At 46.8% G+C, this 22,096-nt stretch overlaps 1 protein-coding gene across 3 annotated transcripts in view; it reads right to left on the bottom strand.

Annotated features, from left to right (window-relative positions):
• LOC144770734 (sialic acid-binding Ig-like lectin 13) overlaps positions 1-22,096 on the bottom strand; it is a 767,717-nt gene that overhangs the window by 286,809 nt on the left and 458,812 nt on the right. The gene's annotated exons all lie outside the window — the stretch shown is intronic.

The following is a 22,096-nucleotide window of genomic DNA, read 5'->3' as shown; positions in this document are numbered from 1 at the left end:
AAAAGCTCGCCTCCGATATGGGTCGTACCCCACATTGGTAATTTTTGTTTAATAGGTCGCGGCCGTAGATCGAAAGCCCGACTTGGAGAGAGTGCTTGCACTGAAAATTATATATTGCCAATGGTCTCGTCCCCTGTGTTTTTGGCTGCCAAGGGTACATACTTTATTTGTCATGATCGTGCATATGCATGGTTGCCCTCTGACTTCATGGGCTCATGTTTTATCGCAAACTTGTTGCCTCCGACGTTTACTGTAGATGCAGATTATCACAAAACTAGAGTTGTGAGGGGCGTAATTAGCGAAGAGGATACTGCCGGTCAAGAGGCAGGAGACTTTTTCAAGGGTTTCCTCCCATTCTGGGGACCTATGGTTAATAGTAGGAACCTAAGACAGTTGACTCGAGTGGTAGAATCGACAGCTAATATTACTGCCAGTGCCCTTGGTAATATCACCACAGAACTTCAGGCGGATAGACTTATGACGTTACAAAACCGTATGGTGTTAGATGTGATCTTAGCAGATCGAGGTGGGGTATGTAAGGTGATCCATTCGAGCTGCTGTATTTTCATTCCTGATAACGCCCCGACTGTCTATCAAGCCATCTCGAAGTTGCATAAGATTTCCGAATCCATACACGTGGATGTAGGGGATTGGACGCTACTTGGATGGTTTTGGGGCCTGATGTCGACTTGGGGTTGGAAAATTCTGACGATCATTGGAGTCGTTGTAGTGTTCCTGTTCACGTGTTGCCTTTGCGTGCAGTGCGGTCCTGCCTTATGTGGCCTCTGTGCTACAACGTGTATGAGACAGCCACCTGTTACCAAAGGGTCTCGATTGGACAGAGCTATGCTACAACAACATCTCGAGGGTCTGATGAATATCGAATATGATTCCGACTAGTGCTTGCCTACATGAGGGCAAAAGGAGCGTCTGAGGTTCCGTGACAATTTTAAGTGATGTTTTCGACTCGCACGAATATGGTCGAGTCTGGTATCTAAGAACCGCAAATGACGAGTTTAGTAAGTGTGCGCAGTTTCGCTGTGCTAACTTAAACCGTTCGTTTGTTATGTGGGTTTTTCATCTGTACCCACGGGTTCCATCTTAGATACGGCATCCATTTTGTCTCTTGCCCTCAAGTAGCCAGCGAACGGACACTGTCCGCTTCGCGACCCTGGGACTCTCAGGAGATTTGTGGAAGACACATGTACTTTGTAAATATCTTTTACGATGAGGGGGATGATACTGTAAGGCAGATGGCCCCGCTCGAGGCTCATCTTGCCGTCCGGTTTATTGTCTCAGCCGTGCATCTCATTAGGCACGTCCCTTTGATGCCTGTATCTCGTGTTTCCCGATACCTCCCTTTTACACCCTTTTCGATTTCCCCACTGTCTCCATCTCCCTCTGCACCTGTCTTTGTCCCTATTTCGATCTGTTTTTACTGCCGATTGGAATTCACTAATGTTGGGAAGATGGGTTTTTACAGTTGGGAACCGCCAAATGTTTCCGCACTTATGTTCCGGACCTTATGTGTACCAAAGTGACCAAAGCGACCCCTCTGGGGGATAATTATGGGAACCAGGTTGTAAACTTTTGTGTACCATGTTGTCCTATGAGTTAATTTTGTATAAAAGGAGCGATCCACAGAACCAATTTGAAGCAGTCTCCCCAAGTTGCACGTGTTGTACTTGTCGTGACTTCTGTGTTCCCTGCAGTAATAAACCTTGAATCTCTGACGCCGAAGGAAGTGTCCCGTGTCTCTGTAGTTTGTGCGCCGAAACAGGTATCCCATGAAGGTTATAGGTGTTGTTCCCTGGCACCGCTGGTACTGTTAAAAAGTCCAGTCCTTCAACTTGGCAATCTTTAATGCTTTTATTGTGTTCCAGAAATCTTGTAACCAGTCAAAGTTGACTTTTGTAAAGTTTCAGGAGTCTGTAATAGGCAGCCTTGTTTTAGTGGAACAGGCAAGTGTTCCTAGAGTTGGAGTGGTGGAGGATGTTGCCAGATTGAAAGATCGCCACTTTCCTGATACAATTCCTCCTACAACCTCAAAAGACTTTACCAGTTGGAGATGTAGAGTCTGTTGGCGAAGAGGTTTGCAGAAGGAGGTTCGCATGTACTGCCCCGACTGCCCTTCAAACCCCGGGCTGTGTGTACCTGCTTGTTTTAGATTGTACCACACGCAAAAGAATTTTTGGGAGTATCAATGAGTGGTAAAGTGAACTGGTTGGTCTTTATTCTGTAATAGTTATTGTTCAGTTTCAAAGTTTGTATTTGTGTAGTCTTTTTAGATTTAGTTGTCGAGTTAGTAGATTTGTATCAATTTGCAATTTGTTGTTGTTTCTCTTTTGTTTTAAAAAAAAACTAAAGTATGATGTTGGTTTGCGTGTAGTGTCCATTGTCTGACTGGTTTGGTGCTTGACTGCCGGTGTCTGTGGACTGGTGCTTGTCTGGCGGTGTCTGCGGACTGGTGCTTGACTGGCGGTGTGCGTGGTCTGGTGTTTGGTTGGCGGTGTGCGTGCTCTTGCGCTTGCCTGGTGTTGTGTTTGGATTTGTCTTTGGCTGGTGGTGTTCGTGGAGTGGTGCTTGACTGGTGGTGTGTGTGGAGGGGCGCTTGGCTGGTGGTGTGCATGGAGTGGTACTTGGCTGTCTGTGCATGGAGTGGTGCTTGGCTGGCGGTGTGTGTGGAGTGGTGCTTGGCTGGCGGTGTGTGTGGAGTGGCGCTTGGCTGGACGGTGTGCATGGAGTGGTACTTGGCTGTCTGTGCACGGAGTGGTGCTTGGCTGGTGTTGTGTTTGTGGAGTGGCGCTTGGCTGGTGGTGTGTGTGGAGGGGCGCTTGGCTGGTGGTGTGCATGGAGTGGTACTTGGCTGTCTGTGCACGGAGTGGTGCTTGGCTGGCGGTGTGCGTGGAGTGGCGCTTGGCTGGTGGTGTGCGTGGAGTGATGCTTGGCTGGTGGTGTGTGTGGAGTGGTACTTGGCTGTCGGTGTGCGCTGAGTGGTGTTTGGCTGGCGGTGTGCATGGTCTGGTGCTTGGATGGTGGTGTGGGTGGACTGGCGCTCGGCAGGCGGTGTGTGAGTAGTTACTTTCTGTTGGTCACTACACACACTGCTAGTTGAGTGACACTCCACACAGTCCATCATTTTGCGTAGTTGCAGTGTCTGAAATGTGGGCGTGTGAAAGTGATGGGCCCTTGAATGGCGCTGTTTGCTGGTGTGAGTGTTGGAATGTGATGGGTCCGCGGCTGGCGGTGTGAATGTTTTGTATGTGTCACGCGTACGAAAGGTGTCTTTACGCTAATTGCCAACTGGGGTGTCAAGGCAATTTCGTATGCCGACGACACCCAGTTGGTATTTCCGTATTCCGAGATCACGCAAGAGTCCTTTTCAAACTTCAAAGGCTGTCTCCAAGATGTAGCACATTGGATGAATGCAAATAAATTAAGACTCAATGCCAATAAGACCGAAGTTATCTTTTTTGGCAAGGGCCCCCTTCCTGCGTCAGAACTTTGGGGGCCGATGGAGATGGGCCCTGCCCCCTCACCTAGTCACACGGCAAAAAATCTTGGAGTGAGATGGGATGATAGCATGTCCTTTACCTCCCATATCCAACAAGTTGCCGGCTGTTGCATGAGTAAACTGAGAAATCTCCGAAAAATCCTCAGACTCCTTCCAGAAAGCTGCCGAAAAACGGTTATCCATGCTACTGTTACCTCAAGGCTGGATTATGCCAACGGACTCTACCTAGGCCTACCAAAATACCTGACACAAAAGCTTCAGGTAGTTCAAAATGCGGCTGCGAGACTGTTACTGCGAATTCCACTCAAGCAGTCAATCTCTCCGCATCTTCGATCCCTGCACTGGCTGCCAGTTGCCAGCAGAATAAAGTATAAAGCACTGACGTTGGCGTTTAGATCTCTGCATGGCTCCTGTCCAGAATACTTGAAAAACCGCCTCCCCAGGTATTCCCAAACCCGTGCATTGCGGTCCAATTGCCGTGTTCAATTGGCAGTCCCACGCACGAAAAAGGCCCGACTAGGCGGTCGGACCTTCTCGGCTAACGTCTCCGCTCTGTGGAATACTCTGCCACAAGAAATTCAACAGGCTCCTTCTGAACCCTGTTTTAAGACACTGCTGAAAACTTGGCTCTTTATCCAACCCCGTTAGCTTTTCCGTCATTAGCACCGGGTCATCTGTGTTCTACTAGCGCCGGGACACCTCCTCGCGAGGTAGCTGTTGCGCTTTACAAAATCCAGTATTATTATTATTATTAATGGCCTGTAAAGAGGTTGGTGCCTTGACGTGGCTTTACAGCTCACAAGCTGTGAGTCAGTGGTTCAGTTTATCATACTTTCAATTATACACAGTGTATTTCATTTTTGTGAAATTACTTGCGTATACAATTGTATGTACTGAATCATCACTCACCCTCGTGCCAAATCCAACCAGTATGTGTGTGTGCTTGCGGATTAGATGGGTGTGCAGTAATAATTGTTTTTTTTTCTCTTTCTGCAGTAGGGTGTACCTTGCCCCTTATTGTGATTGTTGTTATGTGTTACTTTTCCATTCGGATGGTGTCAATGGTCTGGTTTGTATCAGGTATGAAAGGTGCGTGAATGGCCTGTAAAACGGTTGGTGCCTTGTCGTGGCTTTACAGCTCACAAGTTGCGAGTCACTGGTTCAGTTTTTATGCATTTCTTTATTGACAGAGCATTTCATTTTTTTGAAATATCTTGTTAATAAAATTTTATGTACTGAACCATCACTCGCCCTCGTGCCAAATCCAACCTGTATGTGTGTGTCTTTGAGGAATAGATAGCCGTGCTTGAATGTTTGATTTTTGAGTAACTCTGTTAAGGTATGGTATCCTTTTACTCGGGAGAACAAGGGGAACGCAGGGTGGTAGGACTTTTTTGCCGGCACAGCGATCCCACGCCAAAAAGTTTGGAAAAGTGCTATTTTTACCTAATTTTAAGGTTTGCAAGGAGTTCTGGGTAGGAAAACATTGGGGGACCCACACATGCCATACCTCCCTGGACTCTCCCGGGTGTCTAGTTTTTAGAACTGTTTGGGTTTGCTACTTTCCAAAGAATACCACCCAGCCCCGGGCCAAAAACTCAGGTGCCCCCCCCCCAAATCAAAGTTATATTGCTTCAGGGTATTTTATATTCATCACTGTGCGATTTGGACCTTTTCCTGTTTTAGTCACTATGGCTACCCACGCAAGTGTGGTACGGTTTTTATCGGGAGACCTGGGGGAACGCTGGGTGGGAGGTAATTTGTGTGAGACCAGTGACGCCACGCTTTCCCAGACTACAACGTGTGAAAAAATTGATTTTTTTTCTGCTAAAATTGAGGTTTGCAAGGGATTCTGGGTAAAGGAACGTTGGAGGATCCACGCAAGCCATACCTCCTTGGAAGCCCCCGGGTGTATACTTTTCAGAAATGTGTGGTTTTGGTAGGTTTCCATAGATGGCTGTCTCGCACGGGGCCAGAAACCCAGGTTACCCCTCTTGCAAAAGCTGGTGAATTTAACAATGGTGAAAATGTTAAGTCCACCAGCTTTTGCAAGAGGGGTTACCTGGGTTTTTGGCCCCGTGCGAAACAGCCATCTAGGGAAACCTACCAATCCTACACATTTCTGAAAAGTAGGCACCCGGGGGCTTCCAAGGAGGTATGGCTTGCATGGATCCTCCAACGTTCCTTTACCCAGAATCCCTTGCAAACCTCATTTGTTGCTTGGAAAAAATCAGTTTTTTCACACGTTTTAGTGTGGGAAAGCGTGGCATCACTGGGCTCACACAAATTACCTCCCACCCAGCGTTCCCCAAGGTCTCCCGATAAAAATGGTACCTCACTTGCGTGGGTAGGCATAGCGGCTGCTTTAGGAAAAGGCCCAATTCATACTGTGGAGATCAAAACATTACCTTTAGCCAAATAATCTTATTTTTTGAGGGGGTCACCTGAGCTTTTGGCCCGGGGCTTGGCAGGCGTCTTTTGAAACTACCAAACCCAAACAGTTCTGAGAACTAGACACCCGGGGGAGTCCAGGGAGGTATGGCATGCGTGGGTCCCCCAATGTTTTCCTACCCAGAAACCCCTGCAAACCTGAAATTGTGGTACAAAAAACCACTTTTCCATACTTTTTTGGGTGGGATCTCGCTGCCGGAACAAATGTCCTACCACCCAGCGTTTCCCTTGTTCTCCCGAGTAAAATGATACCTCACTTGTGTGGGTGGGCCAAAGGCATGTGACTCAGGCTGGGGTGCTTAATTTGTAAAACTTAAATATGACTAAAAACTACTTTTTTCAAAATTCGTTTTTGGCGTGTTCTGCTTTGGGGCACCCACACAAGTGAGGTATCCTTTTACTCGGGAGAACAAGGGGAACGCAGGGTGGTAGGACATTTTTGCCGGCACGGCGATCCCACGCCAAAAAGTTTGGAAAAGTGCTATTTTACCTAATTTTAAGGTTTGCAAGGAGTTCTGGGTAGGAAAACATTGGGGGACCCATGCATGCCATACGTCCCTGGACTCCCCCGGGTGTCTAGTTTTCAGAACTGTTTGGGTTTGCTACTTTGCAAAGAATACCACCGAGCCCCGGGCTACAAACTCAGATGCCCTCCCCCCAAAATCAAGGTAGTTTTGCAATAAGGTAATGTAAATTCACCACCGTACGATTTGAACCGTTTCCTGTCGCAGCCACTATGCCTACCCACGCAAGTGAGGTACAGTTTTTTTCAGGGGACCTGGGGGCATGCTGGGTGGGTGGAAATTTGTTGATCCACGCAGATTCCAGAACTTTCCACCACAGAAATGTGAGGAAAATGTGTTTTTTTGGTCAAATTTTTATGTTTGCAAGGGATTCTGGGTAACAAAACCTGGGGGTAGGCAGACGAGTCACCCCATCCTGAATTGCCCTGGGTGTCTAGTTTTCAAAAATGTATAGGGTTGCTAGATTTCCCTAGGTGCTGGCAGAGCTACGGCGCAAAAACAAAAGGTAGTCTTTTTGTCCGAAACGTGCTAAATTTCACTGGGAAATTGAGGTGCGACCATGCTGCGTTTTGCGCTGTTTCATGTCGCAGCCACTATGCCTACCCACGCAAGTGAGGTACCATTTTTTTCGGGAGACCTGTGAGCACGCTGGGTGGGTGGAAATTTGTTGATCCACGCAGATTCCAGAACTTTCCACCACAGAAATGTGAGGAAAATGTGTTTTTTTGGTCAAATTTTTATGTTTGCAAGGGATTCTGGGTAACAAAACCTGGGGGTAGGCAAACGAGTCACCCCATCCTGAATTGCCCTGGGTGTCTAGTTTTCGAAAATGTATAGGGTTGCTAGATTTCCCTAGGTGCTGGCAGAGCTACGGCGCAAAAACAAAAGGTAGTCTTTTTGTCCAAAACGTGCTAAATTTCACTGGGAAATTGAGGTGCGACCATGCTGCGTTTTGCGCTGTTTCATGTCGCAGCCACTTTGCCTACCCACGCAAGTGAGGTACCATTTTTTTCGGGAGACCTGGGGGCACGCTGGGTGGGTGGAAATGTGTTGATCCACGCAGATTCCAGAACTTTCCACCACAGAAATGTGAGGAAAATGTGTTTTTTTGGTCAACTTTTTATGTTTGCTAGGGATTCTGGGTAACAAAACCTGGGGATAGGCAGACGAGTCACCCCATCCTGAATTGCCCTGGGTGTCTAGTTTTCAAAAATGTATAGGGTTGCTAGATTTCCCTAGGTGCTGGCAGAGCTACGGCGCAAAAACAAAAGGTAGTCTTTTTGTCCGAAACGTGCTAAATTTCACTGGGAAATTGAGGTGCGACCATGCTGCGTTTTGCGCTGTTTCATGTCGCAGCCACTATGCCTACCCATGCAAGTGAGGTACCATTTTTTTCGGGAGACCTGGGGGCACGCTGGGTGGGTGGAAATTTGTTGAACCACGCAGATTCCAGAACTTTCCACCACAGAAATGTGAGGAAAATGTGTTTTTTTGGTCAAATTTTTATGTTTGCAAGGGATTCTGGGTAACAAAACCTGGGGGTAGGCAGACGAGTCACCCCATCCTGAATTGCCCTGGGTGTCTAGTTTTAAAAAATGTATAGGTTTGCTAGGTTTCCCTAGGTGCTGGCAGAGCTACGGCGCAAAAACAAAAGGTAGTCTTTTTGTCCGAAACGTGCAAAATTTCACTGGGAAATTGATGTGCGACCATGCTGCGTTTTGCGCTGTTTCATGTCGCAGCCACTATGCCTACCCACGCAAGTGAGGTACCATTTTTTTCGGGAGACCTGGGGGCACGCTGGGTGGGTGGAAATTTGTTGATCCACGCAGATTCCAGAACTTTCCACCACAGAAATGTGAGGAAAATGTGTTTTTTGGTCAAATCTTTATGTTTGCAAGGGATTCTGGGTAACAAAACCTGGGGGTAGGCAGACGAGTCACCCCATCCTAGATTGCCCTGGGTGTCTAGTTTTCAAAACTGTATAGGTTTGCTAGGTTTCCCTAGGTGCTGGCAGAGCTACGGCGCAGAAACAAAAGGTAGTCTTTTTGTCCGAAACGTGCTAAATTTCACTGGGAAATTGAGGTGCGACCATGCTGCGTTTTGCGCTGTTTCATGTCGCAGCCACTATGCCTACCCACGCAAGTGAGGTACCATTTTTTTCGGGAGACCTGGGGGCACGCTAGGTGGGTGGAAATTTGTTGATCCACACAGATTCCAGAACTTTCCACCACAGAAATGTGAGGAAAATGTGTTTTTTTGGTCAAATGTTTATGTTTGCAAGGGATTCTGGGTAACAAAACCTGGGGGTAGGCAGACGAGTCACCCCATCCTGAATTGCCCTGGGTGTCTAGTTTTCAAAAATGTATAGGGTTGCTAGATTTCCCTAGGTGCTGGCAGAGCTATGGTGCAAAAACAAAAGGTAGTCTTTTTGTCCGAAACGTGCTAAATTTCACTGGGAAATTGAGGTGCGACCATGCTGCGTTTTACGCTGTTTCATGTCGGAGCCACTATGCCTACCCACGCAAGTAAGGTACCATTTTTTTTGGGAGACCTGGGGGCACGCTGGGTGGGTGGAAATTTGTTGATCCACGCAGATTCCAGAACTTTCCACCACAGAAATGTGAGGAAAATGTGATTTTTTGGTCAAATTTTTATGTTTGCAAGGGATTCTGGGTAACAAAACCTGGGGGTAGGCAGACGAGTCACCCCATCCTGAATTGCCCTGGGTGTCTAGTTTTAAAAAATGTATAGGTTTGCTAGGTTTCCCTAGGTGCTGGCAGAGCTACGGCGCAAAAACAAAAGGTAGTCTTTTTGTCCGAAACGTGCAAAATTTCACTGGGAAATTGAGGTGCGACCATGCTGCGTTTTGCACTGTTTCATGTCGCAGCCACTATGCCTACCCACGCAAGTGAGGTACCATTTTTTTCGGGAGACCTGGGGGCACGCTGGGTGGGTGGAAATTTGTTGATCCACGCAGATTCCAGAACTTTCCACCACAGAAATGTGAGGAAAATGTGTTTTTTGGTCAAATCTTTATGTTTGCAAGGGATTCTGGGTAACAAAACCTGGGGGTAGGCAGACGAGTCACCCCATCCTAGATTGCCCTGGGTGTCTAGTTTTCAAAACTGTATAGGTTTGCTAGGTTTCCCTAGGTGCTGGCAGAGCTACGGCGCAGAAACAAAAGGTAGTCTTTTTGTCCGAAACGTGCTAAATTTCACTGGGAAATTGAGGTGCGACCATGCTGCGTTTTGCGCTGTTTCATGTCGCAGCCACTATGCCTACCCACGCAAGTGAGGTACCATTTTTTTTGGGAGACCTGGGGGCACGCTAGGTGGGTGGAAATTTGTTGATCCACACAGATTCCAGAACTTTCCACCACAGAAATGTGAGGAAAATGTGTTTTTTTGGTCAAATGTTTATGTTTGCAAGGGATTCTGGGTAACAAAACCTGGGGGTAGGCAGACGAGTCACCCCATCCTGAATTGCCCTGGGTGTCTAGTTTTCAAAAATGTATAGGGTTGCTAGATTTCCCTAGGTGCTGGCAGAGCTATGGTGCAAAAACAAAAGGTAGTCTTTTTGTCCGAAACGTGCTAAATTTCACTGGGAAATTGAGGTGCGACCATGCTGCGTTTTACGCTGTTTCATGTCGGAGCCACTATGCCTACCCACGCAAGTAAGGTACCATTTTTTTTGGGAGACCTGGGGGCACGCTGGGTGGGTGGAAATTTGTTGATCCACGCAGATTCCAGAACTTTCCACCACAGAAATGTGAGGAAAATGTGATTTTTTGGTCAAATTTTTATGTTTGCAAGGGATTCTGGGTAACAAAACCTGGGGGTAGGCAGACGAGTCACCCCATCCTGAATTGCCCTGGGTGTCTAGTTTTAAAAAATGTATAGGTTTGCTAGGTTTCCCTAGGTGCTGGCAGAGCTACGGCGCAAAAACAAAAGGTAGTCTTTTTGTCCGAAACGTGCAAAATTTCACTGGGAAATTGAGGTGCGACCATGCTGCGTTTTGCACTGTTTCATGTCGCAGCCACTATGCCTACCCACGCAAGTGAGGTACCATTTTTTTCGGGAGACCTGGGGGCACGCTGGGTGGGTGGAAATTTGTTGATCCACGCAGATTCCAGAACTTTCCACCACAGAAATGTGAGGAAAATGTGTTTTTTGGTCAAATCTTTATGTTTGCAAGGGATTCTGGGTAACAAAACCTGGGGTAGGCAGACGAGTCACCCCATCCTAGATTGCCCTGGGTGTCTAGTTTTCAAAACTGTATAGGTTTGCTAGGTTTCCCTAGGTGCTGGCAGAGCTACGGCGCAGAAACAAAAGGTAGTCTTTTTGTCCGAAACGTGCTAAATTTCACTGGGAAATTGAGGTGCGACCATGCTGCGTTTTGCGCTGTTTCATGTCGCAGCCACTATGCCTACCCACGCAAGTGAGGTACCATTTTTTTCGGGAGACCTGGGGGCACGCTAGGTGGGTGGAAATTTGTTGATCCACACAGATTCCAGAACTTTCCACCACAGAAATGTGAGGAAAATGTGTTTTTTTGGTCAAATGTTTATGTTTGCAAGGGATTCTGGGTAACAAAACCTGGGGGTAGGCAGACGAGTCACCCCATCCTGAATTGCCCTGGGTGTCTAGTTTTCAAAAATGTATAGGGTTGCTAGATTTCCCTAGGTGCTGGCAGAGCTATGGTGCAAAAACAAAAGGTAGTCTTTTTGTCCGAAACGTGCTAAATTTCACTGGGAAATTGAGGTGCGACCATGCTGCGTTTTACGCTGTTTCATGTCGGAGCCACTATGCCTACCCACGCAAGTAAGGTACCATTTTTTTTGGGAGACCTGGGGGCACGCTGGGTGGGTGGAAATTTGTTGATCCACGCAGATTCCAGAACTTTCCACCACAGAAATGTGAGGAAAATGTGATTTTTTGGTCAAATTTTTATGTTTGCAAGGGATTCTGGGTAACAAAACCTGGGGGTAGGCAGACGAGTCACCCCATCCTGAATTGCCCTGGGTGTCTAGTTTTAAAAAATGTATAGGTTTGCTAGGTTTCCCTAGGTGCTGGCAGAGCTACGGCGCAAAAACAAAAGGTAGTCTTTTTGTCCGAAACGTGCAAAATTTCACTGGGAAATTGAGGTGCGACCATGCTGCGTTTTGCACTGTTTCATGTCGCAGCCACTATGCCTACCCACGCAAGTGAGGTACCATTTTTTCGGGAGACCTGGGGGCACGCTGGGTGGGTGGAAATTTGTTGATCCACGCAGATTCCAGAACTTTCCACCACAGAAATGTGAGGAAAATGTGTTTTTTGGTCAAATCTTTATGTTTGCAAGGGATTCTGGGTAACAAAACCTGGGGGTAGGCAGACGAGTCACCCCATCCTAGATTGCCCTGGGTGTCTAGTTTTCAAAACTGTATAGGTTTGCTAGGTTTCCCTAGGTGCTGGCAGAGCTACGGCGCAGAAACAAAAGGTAGTCTTTTTGTCCGAAACGTGCTAAATTTCACTGGGAAATTGAGGTGCGACCATGCTGCGTTTTGCGCTGTTTCATGTCGCAGCCACTATGCCTACCCACGCAAGTGAGGTACCATTTTTTTCGAGAGACCTGGGGGCACGCTAGGTGGGTGGAAATTTGTTGATCCACACAGATTCCAGAACTTTCCACCACAGAAATGTGAGGAAAATGTGTTTTTTTGGTCAAATGTTTATGTTTGCAAGGGATTCTGGGTAACAAAACCTGAGGGTAGGCAGACGAGTCACCCCATCCTGAATTGCCCTGGGTGTCTAGTTTTCAAAAATGTATAGGGTTGCTAGATTTCCCTAGGTGCTGGCAGAGCTATGGTGCAAAAACAAAAGGTAGTCTTTTTGTCCGAAACGTGCTAAATTTCACTGGGAAATTGAGGTGCGACCATGCTGCGTTTTACGCTGTTTCATGTCGGAGCCACTATGCCTACCCACGCAAGTAAGGTACCATTTTTTTGGGGAGACCTGGGGGCAGGCTGGGTGGGTGGAAATTTGTTGATCCACGCAGATTCCAGAACTTTCCACCACAGAAATGTGAGGAAAATGTGATTTTTTGGTCAAATTTTTATGTTTGCAAGGGATTCTGGGTAACAAAACCTGGGGGTAGGCAGACGAGTCACCCCATCCTGAATTGCCCTGGGTGTCTAGTTTTAAAAAATGTATAGGTTTGCTAGATTTCCTTAGGTGCTGGCAGAGCTATGGCGCAAAAACAAAAGGTAGTCTTTTTGTCCGAAACGTGCTAAATTTCACTGGGAAATTGAGGTGCGACCATGCTGCGTTTTGCGCTGTTTCATGTCGCAGCCACTATGCCTACCCACGCAAGTAAGGTACCATTTTTTTTGGGAGACCTGGGGGCACGCTGGGTGGGTGGAAATTTGTTGATCCACGCAGATTCCAGAACTTTCCACCACAGAAATGTGAGGAAAATGTGTTTTTTGGTCAAATCTTTATGTTTGCAAGGGATTCTGGGTAACAAAACCTGGGGGTAGGCAGACGAGTCACCCCATCCTAGATTGCCCTGGGTGTCTAGTTTTCAAAACTGTATAGGTTTGCTAGGTTTCCCTAGGTGCTGGCAGAGCTACGGCGCAGAAACAAAAGGTAGTCTTTTTGTCCGAAACGTGCTAAATTTCACTGGGAAATTGAGGTGCGACCATGCTGCGTTTTGCGCTGTTTCATGTCGCAGCCACTATGCCTACCCACGCAAGTGAGGTACCATTTTTTTCGGGAGACCTGGGGGCACGCTAGGTGGGTGGAAATTTGTTGATCCACACAGATTCCAGAACTTTCCACCACAGAAATGTGAGGAAAATGTGTTTTTTTGGTCAAATGTTTATGTTTGCAAGGGATTCTGGGTAACAAAACCTGGGGGTAGGCAGACGAGTCACCCCATCCTGAATTGCCCTGGGTGTCTAGTTTTCAAAAATGTATAGGGTTGCTAGATTTCCCTAGGTGCTGGCAGAGCTATGGTGCAAAAACAAAAGGTAGTCTTTTTGTCCGAAACGTGCTAAATTTCACTGGGAAATTGAGGTGCGACCATGCTGCGTTTTACGCTGTTTCATGTCGGAGCCACTATGCCTACCCACGCAAGTAAGGTACCATTTTTTTTGGGAGACCTGGGGGCAGGCTGGGTGGGTGGAAATTTGTTGATCCACGCAGATTCCAGAACTTTCCACCACAGAAATGTGAGGAAAATGTGATTTTTTGGTCAAATTTTTATGTTTGCAAGGGATTCTGGGTAACAAAACCTGGGGGTAGGCAGACGAGTCACCCCATCCTGAATTGCCCTGGGTGTCTAGTTTTAAAAAATGTATAGGTTTGCTAGATTTCCTTAGGTGCTGGCAGAGCTATGGCGCAAAAACAAAAGGTAGTCTTTTTGTCCGAAACGTGCTAAATTTCACTGGGAAATTGAGGTGCGACCATGCTGCGTTTTGCGCTGTTTCATGTCGCAGCCACTATGCCTACCCACGCAAGTGAGGTACCATTTTTTTCGGGAGACCTAGGGGCATGCTGGGTGGGTGGAAATTTGTTGATCCACGCAGATTCCAGAACTTTCCACCACAGAAATGTGAGGAAAATGAGTTTATTTGGTCAAATGTTTATGTTTACAAGGGATTCTGGGTAACAAAACCTGGGGGTAGGCAGACGAGTCACCCCATTCTGAATTGCCCTGGGTGTCTAGTTTTCAAAAATGTATAGGTTTGCTAGGTTTCCCTATGTGCTGGCAGAGCTACGGCGCAAAAACAAAAGGTAGACTTTTTGTCCAAAACGTGCAAAATTTCACTGGGAAATTGAGGTGCAACCATGCTGCGTTTTGCGCTGTTTCATGTCGCGGCCACTATGCCTACCCACGCAAGTGAGGTACCATTTCGGGACACCTGGGGGCACGCTGGGTGGGTGGAGATTTGTTGATCCACGCAGATTCCAGAACTTTCCACCACAGAAATGTGAGGAAAATGTGTTTTTTTTGGTCCAATTTTTAGGTTTGCAAGGGATTCTGGGTAACAAAACCTGGGGGTAGGCAGACGAGTCACCCCATCATGAATTGCCCTGGGTGTCTAGTTTTTAAAAATTTATAGGTTTGCTAGGTTTCCCTAGGTGCTGGCAGAGCTACGGCGCAAAAACAAAAGGTAGTCTTTTTGTCCGAAACGTGCTAAATTTCACTGGGAAATTGAGGTGCGACCATGCTGCGTTTTGCGCTGTTTCATGTCGCGGCCACTATGCCTACCCACGCAAGTGAGGTACCATTTTTTTTGGGAGACCTGGGGGCACGCTGGGTGGGTGGAAATGTGTTGATCCACGCAGATTCCAGAACTTTCCACCACAGAAATGTGAGGAAAATGTGTTTTTTTGGTCAAATTTTTAGATTTGCAAGGGATTCTGGGTAACAAAACCTGAGGGTAAGCAGACGAGTCACCCCATCCTGAATTCCCCTAGGTGTCTAGTTTTCAAAAATGTATAGGTTTGCTAGGTTTCCCTAGGTGCTGGCTGAGCTACGGCTCAAAAACAAAAGGTAGTCTCTTTGTCCAAAGAACGTAAAATTTCACTGAGAAATTGAGGTGCGACCACGTTGCATTTTGTGCCGTTTCCTGTCGTAGGCACAAGGCCGACCCACACAAGTGAGGTACCGTTTTTATCGGGAGACCTCGGGGAACGCTGGGTGGGTAGAAATTTGTTGATCCACGCAGATTCCAGAACTTTCCACCACAGAAATGTGAGGAAAATGTGTTTATTTTGTCAAAATCTTAGCTTTGCAAGGGATTCTGGGTAGCAAAACCTGGTGGTAGGCAGTCGAGTCACCCCATCCTGAATTCCTCTGGGTGTCTACTTTCTAAACATGTATAGGTTTGATAGGTTTCCCTAGGTGCCGGCAGAGCTAGGGTGCAAAAACTACAGGTAGGCACTTTGCCAAAAAAGGGTCAATTTGTAACTGCAAAATTTAGGTGTGACCACGTTGCATTTTGCGCCGTTTCCTGTCGCAGGCACAAGGCCGACCCACACAAGTGAGGTACCGTTTTTATCGGGACACTTGGGGTAATTCAGATTTGTAAATCAACTGTTATTACCAATTGAGCTTTCATGCATATCTCCCTTTCAATGAAAGACATTGTGTAAAAAAAAAATCTTTATGAAAAATGACCAATAATTCTCATGCTAGTATGAGTATTCCCAACTTTGAAAATGTGCAATTATATACTGTTTCTGAACTCTATAATTTGTACCCAATTCAGAAATACATAGGTGTCTTTCATACAGATTAGTCCATGTATACATTTTCCAAGACAAAGTGCACTATACCCAGTAAATGAAAAAATACCATTGCAAGTTGCTGCTCAGTTTTTGGATCTGGGTTCGTCGGGTTCTTGGTGAAACTACAAGTCCTATATATCCCCACAACCGGGAAGGTATATCGGATGTAACGGTATATTGCTTTCCAAGAGCTGTCAAAATTAGAAAAAGTTATAGGTGAAAATGTTGAGACAAAAGGCTGTTTTTTTCAACAAAATTTCAAATATTCCAATATCTAACTGTTAGTTTCTATAACGAGACCTTCATGGATTTAGACAAATGACCCCTTTCTGAATTCAGAATTGTGTCTACTTTTCGAAAATGTAAAGCTTTCCAGGATCCATTATTGTTTTCAAACTCATTTCTACCATTAACTGGAAGGAGGTGGAAAGCTCTAAAAAGAGCAAAAATAGGCTATGTCCCAGAAAAATCCCAAAACTGAGTAAAAAATGTTGGTTCTCTGACAAAAGACTGTCATTCCCTGAAATCTGAGAAAATGGAGATTTCAGCCCCATAAACCCTTTTGTGATACCATTTTCAGGGAAAAACCCAGAGGCTTTCATTTGCAGCCCGTTTTTCCCATTTTTCTGAAAAAAACAAAAAAATCACTATATTTTGGTTAATTTCTGGGACCCCTCCAAGGGAATCCACAAACCCTGGGCGCCTTTAGAATTCACATGATGTTGGAAGAAAAGGACGCATATTTGGCGCGGATACCTTATGTAGTCAAAAAGTTACAAGGGCCTAAGCGCGCACTACTCCAAAACGCCAAAAAAAGGCTTAGCACAGGAGGGGAAAAGGCCTAGCAGCGAAGGGGTTAAAGTGCTTTCTGATTACGTCTAAAATTGCATATGTGTGAAGAACAATGCAGACTTATCCACAAAAAACATGCCTTAAACAGAAAACTTCCAAGTGCACAAACAGTGATTTGAAATACGAAAAAACGGTGTGAATCTGCATTGTACTATTAGGGGAAGTGTTTTGATAATATACAATATCAATCAAAATCTTCAAGTTACCCACATGATCATTTTATGGATTGTGTCATTTGAATGCAAACGTCTGATATTGTTCATTTTGCTTTTGTCCTATCTCTGTTTTTAATAGGTTTCACATACTTTTGCAATCTGGGGATCATATTAACCCCTTCCATGCTGTTGACGGCCCCCAGCCATCATGCATCATGGTGGGCGTGTGCTGATCGTCATATTTATTTTTTATTTTTATTTATTTATGCATTTTTATATAGCGCGGACTTTACCCAAAGGCGTCAGAGCGCTTCACATTAGGAACAGAAATGAAACATAATGAGAAACATTACAAAAGAACAGATTACAAAAACATACGTTACTTACATAAGGTAATAGTGACAATTGTGAGCAAACAAAATACATGAGGTAGTAAAAATTGTGAGCAATCAAAAATACATGAGGTAGTAAAGTTAATAGTGACAATTGTGCGCAAACAAAATACTTGAGGTAGTAAAAATTGTGAGCAACCAAAAATACATGAGGTAGTAAAGGTAATAGTGACAATTGTGAGCAACCAAAAATACATGAGGTAGTCAAAAGTGCACAAGAGGAAAAAGTGACAAGTGTGCAGTTATAAGAGAAAACAGAGTATAATTTGAGGTATAGTACTGCAATAAGTGCTAGACACTCAGGCACAAGAACAAGCGTTACGTAGGCAAGGTGGCACTTGTGCAAGTATCAAAGGTAAAAACATGTGAGAGGTAGCAACCGTGTGTTAAAATGGCAGAGTGGTGTGTGCATGTTGCAAAAGGGCACCGAACACAAGTACATGGAAAGTACTGCAAAAGGCAGACACTCCAACCACAGGAATACACTGGGAAGGCACTTCCATGGTCATGGAAAGTAGAAATTATCAGTAGTGGGAAGATTTCCTGACAAATAGCAAGAGGACGTGAATTACTTTTGGAGGTGTCTCTGGAGGAGGAGAACTTTGAGGTCCCTTTTGAAGGCCTGGGAGGAGGTGGTGGCCCGGAGCTGAGGCGGAAAGGAGTTCCAGATTCTCACTGCGTTGCCTGAAAAGGATTGGGCCGTTGTTCTTTCCTTCTTGAAAGTGGGAGGTTCAAGCAGTAGATTCTCCGCATTGCGTGAAGGTCTGGAGCCTCCAGAGAGTTTCAGTTTATTCGCCAGGTAGCGGGGAGAGGAGGAGTGCAAGGCTTTGTGGGTGATACAAGCGGTCTTGTAGATAGCTCTAGCCTTGAAGGGAAGCCAGCGGAGGGTGGATAACATCGGTGTGATGTGATCGCTTCTTTTGGCCCCATAAATGAAACGAGCTGCTGAATGGAAGACAGACTTAAGTGGGGACAGGTAATATTTGGGGAGGCCAGTAAGAAGAGAATTGCAGTAGTCTAGTCTGGAGAGGACCAGCGATTGCACCAGGGTTATAAGGTCCTGCTCCGGGAAAAAGCGACGGATTCCCCAAAGAAGGCGCAGTTGGTAGCGAGCAGATTTCGCAATAGAATTGATGTGGGGAGTTAGATTGAGTTTTTTGTCTAGAATGACACCAAGGGATTTTGCGCTGTCAACAATGATGGGTTTATTGTTTAGTAGATTCATCTGATCCATCCATGATTGAACCGGGGGAGGAGAGAGTGAGGAGGAGAAGAGGAGGAATTCAGTTTTGGAGGGATTCAGAATCAATTGATGAGTTGACATCCAGTTTTGAATGGAGTCAAGAGTAGATCTTAGGATGGAGAGATCATGAGTGGAGGCAACCTTGAGGTAGAGTTGAGTGTCGTCTGCATGAAGATGATAGTGAATCCCGGATTTGCTTAGGAGGTTTCCCAGTGGTTCTGAATAGAGATTGAACAATTTGGGTGCAAGTATAGAGCCTTGGGGAACACCTTGACCCACCGCCACAGGAGAAGAAAGACTGTTCGCTATTTTGATCATTTGAGATCTGTCAGAGAGGAAGGATGCAAACCATTTAAGCACAGTGCCCTCCATGCCCATTCTCTGTTGAAGAATATTGAGGAGGGTGTTGTGATTATCAGTGTCGAAGGCTGCGGAAAGGTCAAGGAGAATTAGCAGACAGGACCCCCCAGAGTCGAGTATCCTCAGCGCATCATCAACCACTTGCAGTAGGGCTGTTTCAGTGCTGCAGTTTTGGATGAAGCCGGACTGACAATTGTCAAGAAGATCATTGTCCTTGATATGACGAGAGAGTTGTTTTGCTACACATCTTTCTGTGATCTTCGCAAGAAAGGGAAGGTTAGTGATGGGGCGGAAGTTGTTGAGGTCATTCGCATCAGCAGTGGGCTTTTTAAGCAGAGGGGTGACCTGCCCAGTTTTGAAGGAGACAGGAAGGGAGCCTTGCCAGAGGGAGAGGTTGATCAGAGTGGTTCAATAGGAAAGGGAATGGGTATAGAAGTCAAAGGCAATGGCACTGGGGATAGGGTCAAGAGAATGGTTGGAGGGCTTTGTTTCGCGTATGCACTTGAGAAGGGCATCTTCAGATATGGGGTCAAAGCTCTGCCAAATGGCTAAGGATTTGCGCTCCTCTGGAGGTGTAGGATGAGCAACCTGATCCACAAGTGATTTCACTTTTCCATCGAAGAAAATAGCGAAATCCGCTGCTCTCTTTGTAGAATCCTCCACCTTGGAGGTTGGGGGAGAGCAGCTCGGAGTCTTGATGAGATCGAATAGTTTTTTGGGTCTATTTTTGGTGGAATCAAGGAGGGTTTTGAAGTGCGTCGCTTTCTCAAGAAAGATGTGCTTGTGGTACTTGGATCTTGCTGTGCGAAGCATGGCTAAATTGTCAGTGGAGGGCAATTGCCTCCAATGCTTCTCCAGGAATCTTAGCTGCTTCCTTTCCTCATAAAGGGATTTGTTGAACCACGGTGCTGAGGGGGTGGGCCTGATCCTTTTGCTTTTGAGTGGAGCGACGTTATTAATTTCAGCTGCAAGAACTGTGAGGCATTGGGAGGTGAGATCGTCAACAGCTATGTTCGGGTCTAGCCTTGGAAGTGATAGCAAAGCTGATTCACAGAGGGGACCGACATCAATGTTTTTGGCATCACGGAACCAGGAGATGGCCCTCTTGGGTTGGCCAAGAGTCATAGAGTGTGAAAGTTGAATAGAGAATGGGATGAGGTGGTGGTCAGACCAATCTACATGAATTGGGGTAGTAGTAGAAAGCATGCCTGCTTTAGAAATGACAAGGTCCAGGATTGCGCCTTTGGAGTGGGTTGATTCAGTGCAGTGTTGGATAAGATCATTTGCAGAGAGGAAGGTGGCCAGTGAGTTCGCAGAGGAGTCTTGCGGTGCGCCCCAGTGGAGATTGAAGTCACCCACGATGGTCTGATTGTCACTTTGAGAGTATTGGTCGCTGATGAAGTCTTTGAGATCTTCTATAAACGAAGAGCCACTACGAGGCGGGCGGTAAATGATATGGAATCTGAGCGGTGAACGGTGTTGCAATTGAAGCTCAAGAGAAAGGCATTCAAAGGTGTGGGGGGAGCTGATAGGAGACGCCTTAAGTTGGAGGGCGTTTCTGAAGATGACTGCAACACCTCCCCCCGTGTTTTCAGTTCTGTCATTCCTAAATATGGAATAACCTGTGGGTAATAGGAGATCAAAAATAGAGTGAGAGGTATCTTTGAACCAGGTCTCTGTGAGGAAGAGCATGTCAAGTTTGTGAAGGGTGATGGTGTCGGAGATTTCAAGTTTGTGTTTTACTGCAGATCTGCAGTTGTGAAGCATACAGCGCAGCTCTGTCAAGACTGTTTTGGTGACGGGGGCACTTGGGCTCTGAAGGGTGATCAGGATATTGTACATATGCGGGGGTGCTCGGGAGGGTTTAGGTGGACGCTTTGTTCTGACAGAGGTGATGGTCGGAATAGTGTAGACAGTGGGGTTGCCAGGGTATGCCTGTTGAAGAAGGGTGGCGTTCACGGGCTTGTGTGAGTTACCGACGTTTGCAGACGAAAGGTTGAGCTTGGCTGTGTTGGGGTGAGGGGGCGAGGTGCATCTCCGGGGAAGTTGGGAGGGAGTAGCGGTGCATGGAGGGGTGGAGATCTTAGAGCATAAGAGTGAAATGGCAGCTGTAAGCTGGGAGATGGAGGTGATCAGAGAGCCTAGCGTATTTTCCAGTGAGAAAGAGGCAGAGCACGGAAGGTTCGGTGGCTCGATTGAAATAAGGGGGGGTGGAATTGGTGGTGGAAGGCAGGGAGAGGTGGGGGACAGGAGGTGAGTCGGAGGGCGGGGTTCACAGGTGGGGAAAGGTGGAGGTTGGGAGTGGAAGTAAGTGAATTGGGGGTTAAGGGAGAGTTGTCATTGTTGGTGTTGCACGAGTGGGAGGAATTAAGGACAAATTTAGAGGGAGAAAGGTGCGGAACACGTCGGTAGGGAAGTAGGAGGGGGGATGCCTGTGTGGCGTCATGGGAATGTAGGAGGTTTGGGAGGAAAAGAGGTGCAGTGGTTGCGGAGGTCCTGTCAGTTAGGAGAGGTAGCAGTGAGGGAACGGTCATCTGGCAGAGTGAGGGAGGTTGAGAGAGAGGGAAGTTGAGGAGGGGAAGTGTTTCTGCTGGGCCCGAGGGAGGGAGATAGAAGGGGTTACTAGGAGGGGAAAGGGGGTAGTGCGGCAGTACTGGAGGAGTAGGAGGGAGGAGAGAGATGCAGTGGGAATGTGGCAAAAACGGGGTGTATGACGAGGGGATGAAGGGTTGGAGAGGAGGGATGGAAGGAGGGCTAAGGGGAGAATAGGGAAAGTTAATTGGGGGAGAGTGTTGGAGGAGAGGTGTACTAAAGAGGGAGGTGATGGGAAGAAGTATGGGGGAGGAGAAGAAGGGGGTGATGGGAAGAAGTATGGGGGAGGAGAAGAGATTGGAGTATCGTGATAGTGCAGATGGGACGAGGAGCGTGTTAGCTAGTGGTAAGGCTGAAGTAATGTGGGAGGGGACATACTGTGGGGGGGGAGGAATAGGAGATGAGGTGAGTTGGGGGGGAGGGAAGAGGGCCGACCTGCGCTTCTCGAGAGTGCAGCCAATTGGAGTGAGGTGGGGTCGGCAGAGGAGAAAGGGAGTAATGGGTGGAGCTGGAAGGAGAGTCAAGGGGAAACCCGGTTGCAGAGAAGGGGAGTAAGGAGGGGAAGAGGTGGTCAAAGAGCGAGAGGCAGGAGTCTTTGCCTTGGATCATGACAGTACCGTTGTTATAGAGTGAGATAGTGAGGTAGCCATTGAAGCACCCAGAGGGGGAAATTTTTAGTTGTTTCCCATAAGGGATAGAGGAGGAGGAGGTGACGTTAAGGGAATTGTAAAAACTATT

The sequence above is a fragment of the Lissotriton helveticus genome, chromosome 7 (assembly GCF_964261635.1).
Source record: "Lissotriton helveticus chromosome 7, aLisHel1.1, whole genome shotgun sequence".
In the NCBI taxonomy this organism is placed as follows: domain Eukaryota; kingdom Metazoa; phylum Chordata; class Amphibia; order Caudata; family Salamandridae; genus Lissotriton; species Lissotriton helveticus.
Note: the sequence above shows the minus strand (reverse complement) of the source record. Positions and strands in the feature narration are given on the sequence as shown.